This window comes from Bombus vosnesenskii, unplaced genomic scaffold (assembly GCF_011952255.1).
Source record: "Bombus vosnesenskii isolate JDL3184/JDL3185 unplaced genomic scaffold, Bvos_JDL3184-5_v1.1 scf7180000013298, whole genome shotgun sequence".
NCBI classification, from domain to species: Eukaryota; Metazoa; Arthropoda; class Insecta; order Hymenoptera; family Apidae; genus Bombus; species Bombus vosnesenskii.
Window position 1 is genome coordinate 1,014,040 of NW_022882948.1, and position 18,987 is coordinate 1,033,026.

At 37.2% G+C, this 18,987-nt stretch overlaps 1 long non-coding RNA gene across 1 annotated transcript; it reads left to right on the forward strand.

Moving 5' to 3' along the window:
- Positions 1-4,709: 4,709 nt before the first annotated feature.
- Positions 4,710-8,888, forward strand: LOC117233718. The gene is made up of 3 exons (XR_004493379.1): positions 4,710-6,184; positions 6,514-6,962; positions 7,237-8,888. It is a non-coding gene; the product is annotated as an uncharacterized LOC117233718 (long non-coding RNA).
- The last annotated feature ends 10,099 nt before the right edge of the window (positions 8,889-18,987 follow it).

Sequence of the window (18,987 nt, forward strand, 5' to 3'; positions counted from 1 at the left end):
CATAGTAAAATTTAATTTCTAATAATTGTAAAATGTTCGATCGTCTGCTTATAAATATTTTCTAATAATTAACTAATTTTATTGTAATAGCTAAAAATTGTACATATATGATTACTTTCGTTTTCTGTGTTTTCTTTTCTTTTTTATTAATTTTGTCCGTTTATTTCCAATTATATCTCGCAGTGGAGCATCTAGCATCGACGGAGCTTACACAGCCTATTCCATCCCACGATAAGACAATGTCCATTTTTATCGTTATTAATTATCTAATATGATAATCGTTCAACAACTATACTTTGTACCCTAACGGATCCTAGAATAATATTTTCGACCAATCGGTTTTACGAATGTCTCTGGAAGACTTCCGAGTTTAACATTATCCCTTTCATCTGAAAGCAAAGCTGCTGCAGCCACAGACAAACACACACAACACACGGTCTAAGTTCCAAACGAAAATCAGTGAGAAAGAAACGAATAAAATGATGAAAGAAAGAGACGAAGACGCGAACAAGTGAAATAAATAAACAACGTTGAAACAAAGGGTCGCACGGGTCCATTTTTTTCAGAGTATTAAAGAAAAGAAAAAAAAAAAGTAACAAGACGTAAAATAAAACGCCCTGTAATCTAATCGATTCTCCTAACTATAAAAAGGCTGTGAGACTAATCTTTTGCTGTTTTACGCTGCTCCCTCGTTTTTCTACCCTCGCACTGCTGCCGATTGCATACGCGCGACATGTGCACGGTACCATTTTACGCGTCCATCAGGCTAGCCATTTTGGCTGGACTTCTCAGAAAGCTGGCATAAGCTCCAACTAAAGAAAACAAATCTTCTTCGTTATTTGTGGAAAGTTTCGCGAGACAATGGTGAACGTGTTATGCCGAAGAATTTTAAAAGCGTAAACCATTTTTGGGAGGTGTGAGTCGAGGAGGTATTTGAGTACTTTTAATTAATAAGTTAAATCTGTACTCTAAATTATACGTCTGTTTCATACTTCAAATTGTGAAATAGACTTGAGAATATTTTTATTTATGAATAATATGATCATGAAGACTATGTTGATAAAAATTGAAGGTAATTTGAAGTATGTGACGAAATTGGAATGTTTAACTTGCAGTAACTTGCTTACATATTTCTATATCTTTTACATTCTCTTTTATTTGTTTATCATCGTAATATGGTATTTTATTATCGCGTCATTAATTTGAAGATGTTCGTGTTACGATATAATCATCAGAGCATTGTTATACTTGTTGATAAACGATAATCAATCTGTGATTGATGAGTATTAACGAGTAATAAGTTAGAGAAAAAATTAATGTTTACAAATTCTAATAATAATCTGATTAACTCAACTCTGGTGCTTTGTTTTGTTAAATACTTTGATTACAAGTACTCCAATACACGATTGATGATTGGCTTAAAGTAAAATTATTCGCGTTTCCAAATTTCAGAGAACTGACGAACATCTGTCAACTAAATAGTCGAAATGCTAAAGGATAGCAGTAAAAAAGAAATTGGAAACTTTTGACTTCTTTTCTCCCAAGAAAGTTAGCAAGAATTTAACAGCACGTCTACCAGAAACTTATTTAAAATATCTTTACGGTGTATTAAATATTGTGTAGTAACGTACAAAGTATTTATCAACTATATTGCTTTCATTGGGAGAACATAAAACATGCCTTTTTTTCATCAGGCAACAGTTTATCAATTAAAATTCATTTAATTCTTAATGGTCCATGTGCTAAATTATCGAAATCAAGGATGAAAAATAAGTAAAATAAATAATTTGATACAGCGAAGGAACATACGAAATTTGTATTCATGGGTGATAACCACCAAAATAGCGTTTCTAAAATTGAAAAAGAGATATGCCGAAATATTACAATAAAAGATTGCCACTCTATTATACATTAATATAATCCAAGTAAAAAGTATTTTATATTTAATCGATAAAAATATAATAAAACAATGCAAGATGATCTCTAAACTAATATAAGGAAATCAATTATACTGCTACATAATATTTAATTGCACTTAATCGCCCAGAAACTTTCCTACAGAATCCTAATTGCTATACCCGCGGAGCCTGCATTTTCCAGTGTCGTCAATTAAACGCGAAGTGCGAGCATGTTAATATTGAATTCGGAACTCTTCTAAAAACGCTTGACGGTGAGAGACTGTTCGAACGATCATCGCTAAATACATTAAACGAAACAAAAGAAAAAAAAAAATAATAAGAACTCACATATGTACATGTATAATGTAAGCGAGTCGAGATTGGTGTTATATTTTAATATAATGTGTAAAAAAAAAAAAGAGCAAATAACAAAAGACAAAGGAGGTATGTGCGCAAATGAAAAAAAGATGCCATCAGACACACACACACCGGTATTTAGACGTTTATCGACACAGTATTGTAAGAAAATTGTAGCTACGATGTGCACCAGCTTCACGATAACTCCAGACACCCTCCACCTCCATATTTCCTCACCATCATCCCTTTGATTGTTGTTATTGTATTAGCGATACCGAGACCGACACTCTGTACATTGCAAATCGAATCAATCTGTACGTCGAACATGGTGCGACCAAATAGAATTGTCGACCGTACAATTTTCGTTCATTGTACCTTCTCGAATCCTCGATCTTCGGAAACACGTGTGTATTCTGTTCTAATTTACTTCATAGGGAACAATTGTACGGTAAATTGTCTCCTATCGAGTAAATTATTGTCTCAATTACTATTGAAAATTATTGTTTCAATGAGACGTTTGAATCGACGACTTTATACAAATTTAATACTAGTATACTTGGATATCTCTGTTGATCGCGTTGATGTATTTGAATACCGGTACTTAACGCAATGAATTAGGCGCATTGGTGATATATGATATTACTGCCTCTGAAATATTAAACAATTGATGTTTAAAATTACTCAAATATTTGGTATTCAACATTTTGTGGTACCCGAATATTGGTATTTAATAATCCAAGCACTCGAATACCGGTAATATCAGTAACTTTTGGTATTTCAGTAATATCATTATCCTGTATTCTAGTGGGGTCGAATACCGATACTTGGTATTTTTAAATACATGAATATCAGTATTCGGTATTTTTGGGTGTTCGAGTACAAGTATTTCGAATATCAGAAATCTGAAGTAATTTAATATTGGTACTCTGTATTCTGAGGTATACTAGAATATGAAGGTTAAATATTCTTGAATACTTGAATATCAGTATACTGAGTCATTCGAATATTAAATACTAGTTACATCACTGAGATGTATAATCGGAAATTATAAACATTTCAGTTACAAAGAACAAATTTAATTACATAATTACAAAGTAACTTTTGTTTGAATAAATCATAGCATAATTAGTATTGTCCCATTCAAATTGATCGCCAGCGATCAAAATATTCACACGAAAAGAAAAGAACATGGAATACATGTACGTTTATTCCGATTGATCGAGGATTCACCCTGTAATAACGTAGAACTCCTCTTCGGACGAGTAGGACGAGAAAAGTTAATAAGAAAAAAAAAAACGATTGATACTAGATTGTAAGGATTTTGGGAATTCTCTGTAGATCCGTAGATCGCTGTATCACTCGCTCCGGTACTAGATAACCGGAAATAGGAAAGCCTATTTTTGCATTGCGTGATTAAAGGCAGAAAACGCGTTTAGAGTCAGTTCCCATTCAACTGATATCTATTCGGACGATGTCTTATGTAAGGCTATGGGACGATGCAAGGACGATTCGCGGGATGTTCTGCCATTTTGCCATTACCATGTTCGCGTGATCGAATTATCTGAATGTTTTCACTTTAATCGCAGTGATCCGCTGTATCATTCTTTTTTCTACTCTTCCACGATTCATTTATCCTTAGATTCATGAGCCGAGAACAAAATGGGAACGTTTCTGTCAATATTCTATGTACAGTTGTAGAAATTTATCTCTGTGTAATATAAATGGATTGATAAAATACATGGATTGAATCAAAATATGCAGATGAATATAAATAATAGTCTGTGTGTGAATAAACTTACCGCTGTCTATAGAGTTTCATTGTACATCCTTTAAATTAATCTTGCATTCGATATTTTCGTAAAAAGCAGGCGTAACATCAATACGAATGCATGTTTGCTTATATAAGGTTAGTAGATTGATATAAAGTTGGTTGATAGGTTGTGTTTTAACAAATGTGTTCAGCAATTAAAAGCAATTCATTTCACCAGTTTTATACTTGGAGGTTAAAAGATATTTAAATGAGAAGGATGTACTGCACATTATGAACAAAGAAAAATCAAAAATTAAAAGGAATGAAAAGATGAAAAATCAAAGGAATAAGGTACCTTGAATATGTGTTAAATGCTATTCTAATAAACATATTAATATTAATTCACACAATACAGTTTCCTGAAAGTGTAGAAAAAAGTACTCAATCAAATACGATCAATACAAAATAACCAGCTCTATAATAAATTCTTCAGAAATTTAAATAATAATTATTACCTGATAATGGTAGAAATCAGATGCAAAATAGCAAAGAACATCAAGCAATCGAACTTAGATCGCCTTGATATTGTAACGATATGTTGCTTCGACTACGTTTGCGAGAACACACTAATATACGATCAGTAACTAAAACTTAACACGAACTTACAAAAACTTTCCAAATCAATTTTCATGAAAAAATAAAGAACTTTAAAAGAAAACGACGCGACGCGATAGTCCATTGCGATTAAGCGGAACAGTCGATAAAGATCGACTCGAATAACGATTATCGAAGTACAGCATCGATCGATCAAGCGTCAAAATTCTAACCTCAATCAGTCATAATAGAAGAATTACCAATGAAGAGGACCAGTTATGGAAAAATATGCGAATAATGTGATCGACTTTCAAGGAATTGATGTAAGTGCTTGCGAATGCGGTCGAAGTAAAGATCGAAGCCGGGAGTGTAAAATAAAAAGTAAGATAAATCAGAGGCGCTTAGGCGACTTTTATTTCGTGTTACGCATACATATAGTAAACAATTAACACGTCGTCATGACGAAAGATTCAAATTCCATTACTTAGATTATAGTTAGCGATCGAATTAGCATCGTACCTTTTTCGCGCGCACTGGTGCTACAGTGGCCGTTGTACGAAGAACGCTTTCAGAAAGCATCGTGTGATCATTTCTCACACTTGCTCACCCGTGGACATGAACACAACACAACATGACCGAGCACGATTAAAAGAGCCGAGAAAAAGGAAACAAGATCGCGTTACATCGACGAACGTGCTTGTATGGAAGTTAAGTTTAGTCGTGGCTCGATGCAAACTCGCGTTATTGCCATCAATATTGCAGTCTCCTTAGCATTAATCTGACTTAAACCTTACACAAGATATATCAACTAAATTCTCGCCTCATATTTTCAGCACCTATCTTCACGTGTTAGCCTACACGCTTAACCATGAATGGACCCATTTTTATTACTATAGCCTTTATTACGAAGCGAAGGTTTCCTTTCGATTTCGCGACAATCTCGAGCAGCACCTCTTAACCTTTATTACTCACACAGCAATCACATACGTATTACACACGCACACACACATCCGATCGCAGGCGTACGCACTAGTGGCACGACGTGCTTAGCGGTGAAGACAGATAAGTAAGAAAAACAAAAAAATATATGATACATTAACGAAAAAAAAAATAAATAAAAGTATAGGTAGGAGATATATTCCATGTAATTTCTTCGAAAAAAAGGAAAAAAAGCTAATCATTCTTTGTTTGATTCAGTAGCGGACTCGTAGCGGAATCGCGCGGTATCCCTCATTTATTGCCAGAGACAGAGTATCGTATACTACTTTTTTCGATCTCGTAGGGCCATGTGAAGGCTGAAGCGAATAAATAAGTTTAATGGAGTCACACCGGAACTGTGTCGTAAACCGAGAGATGACTTATTGTGTAATAGTATTATTTTATAAGCAGTCAATAATATTAATAATTATCGGAAGTAAGCTACAAAATACCGTATCACCCCAAGGAAATAACAAAATAAAAAATTTCATGTATTCTTTTCGTAAACTCGTCTCGTCTCGAGAGTACCTATACCTCTATTGTTAAATATTATACATACTGCGATACTTGCATAGAAGCTAATACGAGTATGAACTTAAACAATAAGGTGTGTACATTTTAATTTTTATGAATATAATAAAAGTATAATTTAATGTTCTGCCTGTGTGTACTGTTGTTGGATATATATACATATTTCTCTTTTATCTCACTCCGTTTTTCTATATTTTTATATTATATAATCATGTATTCTAATTAAACTAAGCTAGTCGTACAAAACTTTAATTAATTAATTGCAAAAGAATCGATTATAGAATTTTTCACCCCCCTTTAGGTAAATACTTCATTATTACGCACCATATGTTTGGTATTCAATCATTGTTTCCTTCAAGGCTCGCCATTTAATACAAGAATTGAACAATCGACTATAAATTACAGATCTTTTGAGGGTGAAGTATCAAAATATAATAAGCATAAAAAATACGTATTCTGGAAAACATACGTACAAATTTGTCAATGAAGAGCAAATATCCCTTTAGACCTCTTCGAACAATACAACGTTTATCCAAACAAATTTTTACTAAAGTCATTGTCAACAAAATTATCGAAGAAGTTCTACTTCCTATTTCGTCTATCAACAATTTCGACTAATTCGCACCCCAAAAAAGGTGGCCCAGCAATCAGACGCTCCTCCCGAGGTCCAACAAAAATTCAGTTAGTTGATTATACGCTGCTTAGCATAAATATTAACGCAGACAGCGTCACGACGAGCGTTCCGCACTTCCGGCGATCATGGATCGCTCGATGACAAATGAAAGTGCATCCTTTGTCGACTCCGTGCTCCGAAGGAAAAAAGAAAGAAAGAAAATCGAAGAAGATTCACATAGGTGGGCTTGCCGGTGGCTCTGACCTGCGGTGTACACTACCATTCATAAGTATTTTAAATTCTGACATTTCTGAATTGTTGCAAGCATTTATATAAGAAAATTAGAAGAGGAGAGATTAGAATTTTATTTCATATAGAACTCTTTTTCTCAAATAAAACTATTAATCTAAATTTGGCCTCTGATAGCAGCATGTTATCATCAATTAGTGGACATTGATGATAACAAGTAGTCAATATTAAATAAAAAAGAACATAATATTCTTTAAATGTTCCAGAACGCAAATAAAAGAGCAATCACGAAGACGGATGAAAATTGATCCTACTATGAGTTAAGTGACTTCAAGTGTGTCTGTTCAATGTTAAGGGTCTTGAAGCAATTGAAATATGTTTTTCCAACCGCATTCTAAAAGTTTGTATGGACTTCGTGAAGTATCAGCCATTCATCACAGACAAACATGGAACTACCCTTGCAGATACAACACACCCTTCTTTAGTTAAGATTTTTACAGAGTATATTTCATTCCAGTTCTGATACGAGGTGAAGAATTAACGACAGAGAAACGTTGTTTGATCGTAAATTTCGAAAATATAACAAACATATCAACCTTTCTGATCGAATTGCACCAGGTGTCCAAATACTTATGGACGGTAGTGTATACGCTCACGTGTTCGCATATGTGCTCGCGTGTACGAGCAATCCTCGCATATGGGCGTGAGGCACGCTCGCCCAATTTAAATATAATAGGATGACTCCTGTGGGAATGTCGGTGACACCAAGCCACAGGATTCCAAGGTCCTTTTTGTTCCGGTGCAAGAAGAACCGTGCGTCTTACACGAGAAAACCGAGACGCGACAAAGATCTCTCGTCGGACAGAGTGCAAACAGCCAGTGCACTCGAGCAACTTTTTTTCATCGTCGATAGAGCGACACGATGAGATGTCTGCAATTAATATGCCACTTGTACAGTTGCCTCTTAGCCGTTGTTTGCTCGATGGTAAAGCGCAAAATTCCCGTACAATCATCGTCGTCGAGCTTTACCTTGGTCGGCGTAAATAGTTGTCGACATGCTGTTGCTCATGAAAGTATTTGAATACTCATAGAAACTTTTTGTAAATATATATTGCACCAATTAACCGATAACGAGATGCGACTCTCATGATTATATTGATAAAACTGCGCTACAGTACAAGATAAGGAACGTGGCCTATCGTGTTTCTCATCTGCGCAATCTTCAATTGCAAAATATTTCGTATAATTCATATAATACGATCGTACAAATTTTCTATGACAAATGTCAAGTGAATCACTGTAAATACATGAGTTTTGTTAGTCACTGTAAATATAGGCTAGTAGGATCTAGAGCACGTGCACGCTGATTGAGTTTATGGCAGAGACGCGTATGAGCAGCGACAGGAGCGCTGTTTCGCGGAAAACATCTTGCTTAATTGCCAGGGATATTAATTGCCAGTGTTCCATAATCAGACTTAATTACCGGTTGCGCGTTTTTTGTCTCCTTTGTCTCGTTGAAAATACACGGCAGACGTGTTGAAACGTTCGTTCGCTTGCTTAGACGATAGAGGTGTTTGGCTGGAGAAAGGAAAATGGATGGAAAAGTTTAATAATTGAACTGGAGATCGATGGTTATTCCAATGTATAAAGAGAGTATCGTTAGAGCGAGGGAAATTGTTTATGGGGAAGTAGGATGATTGTAGAACAAAGATATAGAATATGCGACTGTTTATGTTGTTAATAGAGAAGATAACGAGAAATTGTTTTATAAAATTAATAGATGGAAGATTGAAATGCATTAAGAAAGTAAAGCTTATGAACATGTAAATGCACGTATGTATAGAGACCTCTGATTTTCATAATTAAGTTAAAGTTATACTGGGAGTAATCTACAAGTCACTAAAATGAAAAACGAGAAAGACGCAAAAGTAGCATAATTCAACATTTTTAATGTTCCAATGACAATGAAGTAAAGGTAATGTATTTTTGTCCAAGTAATACTATTACGTTCATTGTCATAAGAGCATTTTATATCGTTTCCTTTCTGACAATGAGGAAATATTTTAAATATCCTGTCCTCTAAGAAGCTTATAATTTTTGAATTATATCTCCACGTATATAAATTTAATTCCAAATTAACGTTAGCATGGTCAGAGCCTGAATAAGCTTAAGGACGCGTAGCCATTACAAAAACAAGAGTACCTTTTGATAGACGTAAGCGGCAGACATTGAACAGTTAGGCGATATAAAAGGGACTTGTATCATGGAAGCTGCGTAATATCGCGTGCCAATTTATAACGAACTTATCGTTCATCTGTAAAAACCAATATTTTCTGATATACTAGTTATTACGTATAAGTATTCATACTAATACTTACCAAACTACGAAGTTTTATGCGAATCTATATTTTTATAAAAACACTCTCTAACACTGTAATTAACAAACCTATGAGAATGACAGATTTCAGATTTCATAGACATCTTTTTACATCTACTTCGAGGGCGCCAAACAACCAGAAAGACCTGTAAGAGGCCAACATAAAAAGTACCCTACGAACAAACAACTGATCAGCTCAGGCACCCTACAAAATTTATCCAACCACTTTCGCTAGTTGAAGGCCGTATTTCCGACGGCTCACCGTGAGAAAGACCATCAAACACCACCATGCTCCGAATTACCTCTAAACTCCGCTCCCCGCCATGAATCTCAACTTCGCACAGACCCAAACAACGAATTCGAAACGAAAGACACAAGCGAAAATAAAAGCTCGAGAAATTCGTCTCGAATCCTTTCTGCAGGAGCAACTTTTTTGCCCAACGACGAGGAAGGTGAACGATCGCGGCTCAAGAGTTTCGTTATCGGGCTGACCAGGCTGGGGATCATCGATTTTTCGCCGGAATTCCAAGAAGCGCCCTAAGCATTGACATTCAGCAACCGAGGGGAACGTAGCGCTCGGATGTAACGCACGCCTTCTCTTTGCTTTCACGTCATGGCCGTGTTCACGGTGTAAGAGCGAGTTCGAGTCACTCTTCTCTCCTTTGCCTTTTATTTCTTCTTTCTCTCTCACTCTCTCTCTTCCTCTCTCGACAAGAGCGTGGCCACGAACGAACCGTGTGTATATTGTATCCAGCGTGTCTCTGCGTGGCACGTTTCGAACGCGACACACCGGGATCAGTGAACTTGCCCATGGCCAGCAGGGCAATCATCGTCCTCCGCTTCTTCCCTTCGCCAATGATACACCGACTACTCTATCGTTCATAATTGGACTACGGATTTTGTATGCATTTATGGGAAATTTAGCGAGGTGCTTGTAATATTCAGTTAGCGAGATAGATCTTTCGTGTAGATTCCTTCGCCTAGTTTCGTTAACGATAGTATGAAATTCCGTTAAGAATCCGTAGTATTACTCGTAGCTGGGCACTGATAGATTTTTTGTAGTACAGCCCCCATCCTGATCATTGAATTTGTATCGCTCAAAATGTTCTACGTTTTTTAATTTTTATTTTTGCAAGAGAAATATATCTTTGCGTAGATTCTTTCCCTTAATTACGTTAACAAGAATATGAAATTGCGTAAGAATCTATAACTACTACTCATAAATATCTGGACACTGGTAGATCTTCGTTAATACAGCTGATCATTGAATTACCACCACTCAAAACATCAACATTTTTTTTATTTTCGAGGCGTGAGCAAATCCAAATAGCAAAATTTATTAATTGCACACCGAGGCCCTTTTCATTCGTTATAACTCACATCCATAATATATGTACATACTTAGGAAAGTGAGATCCTGTAAGCTGTATTTTACGAAAGATACAGAAATGAAGTATAAATATTCGTATTTTTCAAAAATCCATACAGGATTTTACGAGGAAAGTCTGCGGTCTGTTTCACTATCTTTGTTCCTCACTGTATATGGCTAGCCATTGTACGAACACGTGAAACAACCATTACCGATACCCTAACATCGTTCGTGTAGTGGTGTCGGTTGGGACCGGTCGTAAAACAAAATGCAAAGGGAAGAAGTTTGCTCCTTGCCACCATACCGATTAAGCGACGTGTCCGCAGGATGCATAAATCAACGACGATGAGACTTCGATTGATGGTAAAACGATGGTTCGAAATGGTTACTTAATCGGTTGGTGGTTGTTTGGCTGCATTGAGAGAGCTTGTTGAATGAGTTGCGGATTATTTTGATAGCGCTTGTAAAAATCGAATGGCAATTGTGTTAGAATGGGGATACGTGTACTGAAAGTTATACAGACTGTTTGTGAATGATAGCGAAATCTATTATTTGAGACGCGATGGTATTTGTTGATCACGTTAGCGAATATGTCAGCCTGTTTTGCCAATATTAATTCTCAAGTTGTGTTCAACGAGTTGTGCTCGTTACCTGTTAAAACTACACCGCGAGAATTTTTCTTAATCTCAGCACCTTCTTATCAATATGCTCGTATCAGTATCTAATCTATCCATCTATCTTGGATAATTTTCAACTTGGACGGGAAGAATTTCCTTTCGCGTCATAGATCGTAATTTCTAGAAATAGTTGGCTTAAGAGTAGAAACACCTGCGATCATTCGCAAGAGCAAACCTTTTAATCTTCTCGTGATACGTGTGTGGTCAAAGGACAGCACATTGTTAGGGAACGTTGATTTCCGTTTGTAATCGCCGGGTGAATAAGTACGTGAGTTGTCAAATTATGACATATGCGAACACCCCCGAGAGTTTTCCATCGCCGTGATAGAAATGTTGTTGATACCTTATAATCAATTCACAAAATATGTATACTACAAAGATGAAATTTTGTTTATTTATTTTGTACTTTACAATTTGTCCAGCTGGACATTTGGTAAATTTTTCCAATTTAATTGCTAAATAACACGTGGATACTATCTTCGAGTTTGACTATCTTATTTCTTTAGTGAGGTCAGTGGGGTGTTTTCTTTTTGGTCTTCTTTCTATGAGAGTTTCCCTTGTATTTTTCGATGAAATTTATAAGACTAGAAACGAAAAAATGCTTGTATATCGAGTAAACGTACGTGCCAATCTATATCTAGCCATCGTATATCGTGTACCTTGCATCGAAGATCTCGCTGTTTGATGAAAGTTTACACGAAGAAATCTCCGGTATGAACTGAACGATCGAACACCATCGACTCCAGAAACCCTTCAATCTTTTGTCCTACATCCTGCCAAAAGGACTCTACACGGTGATACAGACCGTAAACCGTGCACCCGCGTCATATCCACACGGAGACTATTACAAAACAGGAATTATCAATTCTGTCGACTACGAGTCAGAAGCCGCGTGGTTCCTCGAATTTTCGTTGCGTTTCTACGTAACGACTGCGGGCCAGATGAAAGAAAAATGGCCATGAGCGTGCCGCATTCCGATATATCGCGCACCATCTCTCGTCGAGGCGTGCCACGTCCGAATGCATTTATGCGGGAATGCGTGTTCTCCAGTCGTTTTATTTTTCTCAATGCGCACACCTATTCCTCGGCCACGCGCGTGTAAAACATGAATCTTCTCGCGGTTGTTTCCCTCGGCGATCGTTACTCCGTTCAACAACGCGTTAAATACAAATCTCACAAGCGATCCGCGAGCTCGACACACGATTCGAACGTGCTTGAAAAGGGACAGGATTATGCGAACGACCCCTCTCGTTTGTGTTTCAACGAACGTAGCGCGTTCACATGATCGACACACGTGTACCATGTGGTAGGTTGCTTAACCCAGGTTCGGTGGCGAGATCACTTTTGTTCGACAGTGGGTTAAATTGTCCTTTGTTACGACGTTTCATATTTCCCGATCGTAAGAATAGCATAAATAAGGAGTAAAAATTGATTTACGCTGAGGCTCGGTTTACAGGTTTAGACATAGGAGTTTGCATAAAACGAGAACTATGGAGGAAATGTGTTCCAGGAAAATTAAAACAGAGGAATTTTCGTTCGATTCGGAAATAGCTTTTGCGTGGGGTTGTATGTTCAGTATCGTTGCAACGTTGAACAAATCTACAGCCACGAGCAGCTTCTATGTACGTAGGTGTTCGATCGTTACAGCGTCTCCATAGATGAATGTCACGAGAAATTTTAACGCGTTATTAATCTATATACCGACAGGTAGATGAATTACGCAAACGCTCAAACTATACGCTTGCACGTCTCTACAAACTAATTAATCGTATGAAATTGTAGAAATTTTCGTAGAAAGCGGATGGATAGATAAATCGATAGTAAATATGAAGGATATAGCTAAAGCTGCAGTAACAATAAAATGTCAGAAACATACAGAAGAATCTTCTTTCTGGTTAAATATTTCGTTTCGCTTTAGCACGAAATCTTGCCCAAGGAACGATCCTATTATATCGTTAGATCCAACCTTTTAATGGAACGGCGTAGCTTTGATATTTCGATCACGGTAAAGACAATAAGATAGGAAACGTTGGCCGACTCATCTCGAACGCGAAAGCTAAGAGAGCCTCCGCGTAACCTAGCGTTTGTATATAAAAAATTAGATATGCCATAGACGATTTCTGAATGGAACGTTGAATTATTCAGACGATTTCCCGGCCAGCAAGGTCGATCGTGTTATTGGAATCCCTTCGTGTGCTTTTCGAAATGCCGCCAGCACACTCGCAAACCTTCGTTCTCGACCGATCATCAGCTCCTCATATTAGTGTACCTCGTCGATCGTTCGATCGTTTGCCAATCGCATGCAGAATAAAGTGACAAAGTCGTTGCATATATCTTTCATTATGCAGAGCACTCCAGCGACGTTCGTTATTTTTAAGGATGCGAGGAAACGCTTGAGAAATGCATCGTTTGGTCCATCGAATGGACCAATCGAGATTATGTTTCGATATTCGGTGGCTTACGAACGAGATTGTACGATATTGAGACGATGGAAAGTAGAATTTTAGAAAGTCGCCAACCGTGACTTCCTATTCGTCCTACTGCGAAGAATTTGAAATTCGACTTGTTTAATTGCGTGTGATCGTGATCGTTGCGTCAGTAAATAAGAAGCGAACCGTAAAATTAGAAATTCTGAATGGAGAAAGACATGGCCGGTGAGAAATTGCGTCAACATCGATCTGAGAAAGCGTGATCTCGTTGCAATTGCTTTACACCTGATCGCCTTGTAAACGTCGATCTACACGAACAGGGAATACCAAATAAATGTGCGATAAAGTTGCATTTATTCAACTTGGCGGAATTTTAATAAATCGCTGTAGTAACTTCTCCCGTTATATTGAATAACAATCGATGATTTAATCGTTACATCGACGATTCCTTCCTTTTATCCATCAATGGCATTTAGCTTCGAATTCGATCATCTGCTTTGCAAATTACAGAAACGTATTTACTTCGTATGTTGGAATAAAAATTTCATTGGTGATTTGAAAAGTGAAGTTAATTTTGCACAATATCGCGAGTACCGATCTATTTTCCTCCAACGATTATGTTCTTCGCCTTCTATAACTCTATTCTACCGTCCTACGAGCTTTTGTATTAAAAATGAAACTTCAATCGACCATATCATAGAAATAATTAACAACACGCGAGTTACTTGTAAAGCTAAATTAACCCAACTGATCTGAACGTTGTATTTCGTTCCATTCCCTGTCCTTTTAACACGGAATACACTTTCTTCACGGAATATACATTTTCTTCATATCGAAACTTGACTTTACGCAAATATATTAACGTGTACGATAACTAGAAACAAATTTCTACGCTTCATTTCCCGTTCGAGTAATTGAAAAAAGACGAGACATGAAAGAAACAGCGAAAGGATCGCATCAAGATCGTTCTACTCTTCCGCAAGCTACGATGCAATTACCAACAGAAATTTTCCAGACACAACTGGTTTCATTATCACGAATACATCTATCGACCTTGGAGAATCGAAGCACGTAGTACACGGAGGCCTCAGAGTTCTGAGATCTCCGAAATTTCGAATCTAATTGCCAGATCGATTCGCCTTCAGGGTGAGGTGGTCGTTAATTCATCTGGACGACGTGCACGTTGAATTCCGAGTAGATACGACTACATTGAGAGCGTCTGCATGATCGAGGCGAGTCGAACGACTTCCTCCAGTCGTATCTTCTACTCTTGGTGTTCCAGCCACTTCCGTCATCCCGTTCGCCGTATAAATTCACGAAGCCAGCGGAGTACAGGCACGTGCCTGCACGATCGTCTTTATCGAACGGTCGTCCATGCCTCGAAACCGTGTTTCCACCTGTCTTTTTCCCACTCACACCCGATATTTGTTTTCCATTAGCAAATTGGTAGTTGAGTTCACGCATGTCGTGCGCGTGTTGTCGCCGATTGATCCAGTCGCGCGATGTTAAATTCGTTTGATCGAAGGAGTTTTGCTTCCAAGGTAGGTATCGAGGTTACGTTTAACGTAGTTTTCGAGAGAATTGCTTTACAAATTGGATCGTTCGTTTTTCTTCAACTTTCCACCAATCGATAATTACTTTCTTTTCTTGTCATCCTGATCGAGGAAGAAGAAAGGTACGATAGGTTTGTTTTTTATTGAAAGTTTAACGTTAACGTTACTTGGTTATTCGAAGCGGGTATTTTAATGCGACAGATGTTATAATTCTATGTGATAATTGCTGTCGTAGTTTTAATTATAAAGATAGTTCGTGTAATACGAATTCGATGAACAGAGTATTGGATTTAAAAATTTTCCCCTGTCCTCTTCAAGTGGATGGAATGTTCTAAGAGTTGAAATCACTTAATTGTTTCATCAGGGAAAAAAACCTGATCATTAGATCGGTTCAGATAGTACAACGACAAATGAATTGATGTAGATAATCGTAAATCATGCGTTTATGTGTGAAATTTCTTAGAAAACGACCAGTTAAGGTTCCAGCGAGTGACTCGTACTAGAAGCAAGATAATCGTATCGTTAGGGATAACACTTGGCTTTTGGAAAAAATACCGGCTACTATAGGCTTAACGAAACATTACAAGTGGTTATACTTCGTTGCGATATTTTGAAAAAATTGTATCCTGGAAAGATTTCATCAATTTGCAGACAATCTTCTCCCACTTTACGTCCACTTTTCCTATTACGTCTTCAATCATTCATTCACCCTTGTTCTTTCATCTCATTTCTCTATTTATCCATTTCTCCGCTTATTTATACATCAATTTCTCCCTTGTCCCCTGTCCATTTTTCTCATTTCCTATTCCTTTTAGAAACGAGTTGAGAGATACAGTTGGAAGAATCAATGCGTGGTATCGTCCGAGTACATACAAAATTGTCCATAATAATTTTGCACTCGTTATCTTTTTCAAACTGTTACAAGGAAGCTGTGAATTTTGCAATTGCCACGGAGAAAATATGAGGATTATTCGGAGAGATGTCGAGTTTTTTCTTTTGCGCAATACGTGTGGTTTTAAAAGAATTATTTATGGCAATTAACGTGTCTGAGAAGTCGATTTGAAACGGTTAAATGCGTGAATCACCGACAATTCGCTATATTTACCGGAAGAAAAATTTCCTGAAACAAAGAGACGACAAGCGGGATCACACTTTGATGAATTTGACGTCTACACCGATACTTCTCTACTAATGACGATAATTCGTTACCTTACGATTACAGAAACAAATACGACAATGTTCATACTGTGTGTAATTTTCTCACATTCACGCATAGGCATAAAACTACTTCGCTATATCACGTTCCCGAAGAACACGTCTCTATGCATTTAAAATGCGCAGCATTTGCATAATGCAGAAAAACGTACAAAAATATCCAAGATAAAACAGTCGTCACTGTATTTAAAGAACGAAATAAATCTCTGTCAGAGTTCCTCCATTTTCTTTGCTAATGGAAAGCCATGGAACCGATGCTGTAAGATAGCAATTCAGAATTATCAGAAGCCTCCGTATCTCCGTACGGATGCCGATTCGTGTTTAACCAGTGATCGGTAAGGATCGATGCAACGTGATTTCGGTCTGAGTCAGTGATCGATCATATCGTCGCAGCAGAATCGATCGTTCATCCCTTTGCCATTTTAGATTCTTCGGCGATCGACCCATCCAGATTCGACGAGTTCTCTGGATGTATCGTCGATTCAGCAAAAATAAAATCTTCCACGATGGAAAAGGAAAGAAATGGATACAGGAAAGAGCTTAAAAAAAGGAAAAATAGAGAAAAGAAAAGGACGGAAAGAAAAAGACGAGGAAGAGGAAAGAGAAGGAACGAAACTTATTGGCGTTGTGAGTCACTGGGTTGTAGTCGTGGAAGACGATGCTAAAAGCTGACGCATTTTCGCCGATGCTATTCGACGATGCAACGCGACAAGTTGCATTCTTATCGTAGAAATTCGCCATTGTAGGCCGGCGTAGATCTCGTCAACTGGATATGTTGGCCTTTGCGGATCATCCATCGCGATGCATTTCAATCGAAATGGTAATACGATGCATCCTGCAAACCTTGCGCATAATTACGCGGTCGATCCTTGCATAGGAATCATTTATTGTTGGTCTGGACGAAATGTCACGATCAGGAAGGACGGAGATGACGATGATAATGAAGAGACGTTTAAATGAAGAAAGGCAAAGAAGAATAGAAAGTGGAAGAGATGAGGAATTTTCATAAATTTTGATTGCAGAGGAGGATGAAGCTGATGCAGCTCTTTTTGTCAGAGGTTACCATCGAAGGTTTTATGGTTCTGAGGAACACAGGGGAAAACATAAGTCATATTTTCTATTACTAAGCGATCTTCATCCTCGATCGTGGTTGTGGGTCCTAGTGACACCAACTATCTTGAAAAGAAATATCTTTAAGATTATTTTATTCCTGTGCATTTATCGCGCAGGGACCGATTGAAATTATTACATTTCTTTATACCTAAATCTACGTATATAATTGAAATGAATGATTTTTGTATCTGTGTGTACGAATAAATTGATTTTTTCATATAATCACATCGTCATTCGAAAACTGCTCTTCTTCGATGTACTGCGTCTTAAGAACATCGTTTTACATTTTTAACAGGAAATGTCAAAACGCTGGAGATTTATAGTATTCTGTCATAAAAACGTTCCTTTTTCCAAACTTACAACTAAAAAGAATTTTTTTCAAAATGATGTCATTCCATTTGTTGATCCGTTTTTATCAAAACATATTCTATAATAGGATGTTCACAAAGTGTTCCCAGATATTTACAACGCAATATCGCTGCTAGTTTTTGAACAGAAGCTACGATATGAAAATTGAACAGTGTAACAGCCGATGAAACTTTCTTTTTGTATAATTTCGACACGTATGAACGAAAGTTCTATAATTTTGACGAACGGAGGGGAAAAGGCGACAAACTGTATCTTCTATTTTTTATCAAAAAGCAATTTTCTATCGATCAATCGTCCCATAGATATTATCAAAACTCTTCTTCCTTTTTATGCTTGATTTCTGTCGGATAAATTGTAAGACTCTCTAATATTTGTAGATAAATAAAAATCTAATTTAAATCGCTTCATATATTTCCGTCTTAAATTTTTCCTTCTATTTCTTTCTTCTTTCTGTTTCTACGTATTTTTCAATCTTCCATTTTACACCGCAGTCGTCACTGCGTAGAATCTCGCTGAAATTGCCTCGCAATTCTTCGAAAAACATAACAATTTCTAGCAACAATACCTCGACAGAAAACAAATAATTCATATCGTTCTTCGTCATCTTTCGCAGTCCGTACCAAACAATCCTACAGATGCAGGGCGATTCCACTTCACGTAACGAATGTAATCAGCGCGTTTTAATCGTCATCGGGCAGAATTACGTGCAACGTACACGTAACATCGGACGCAACGACTCCATTTTTTCTTTTTTTACCGTAACGCGGAAGCAACGTGGAAATTAGACATCAAAACGAGTAAATTGATTTTTCCTTGTCGACATCAGGAGATGTGTGGCGAAAAAAGGAATCTTCCATCGAACAATACCGTACAACGTTCGAGACTATCAATGAGATCAGAATATCGTTTCGCCTG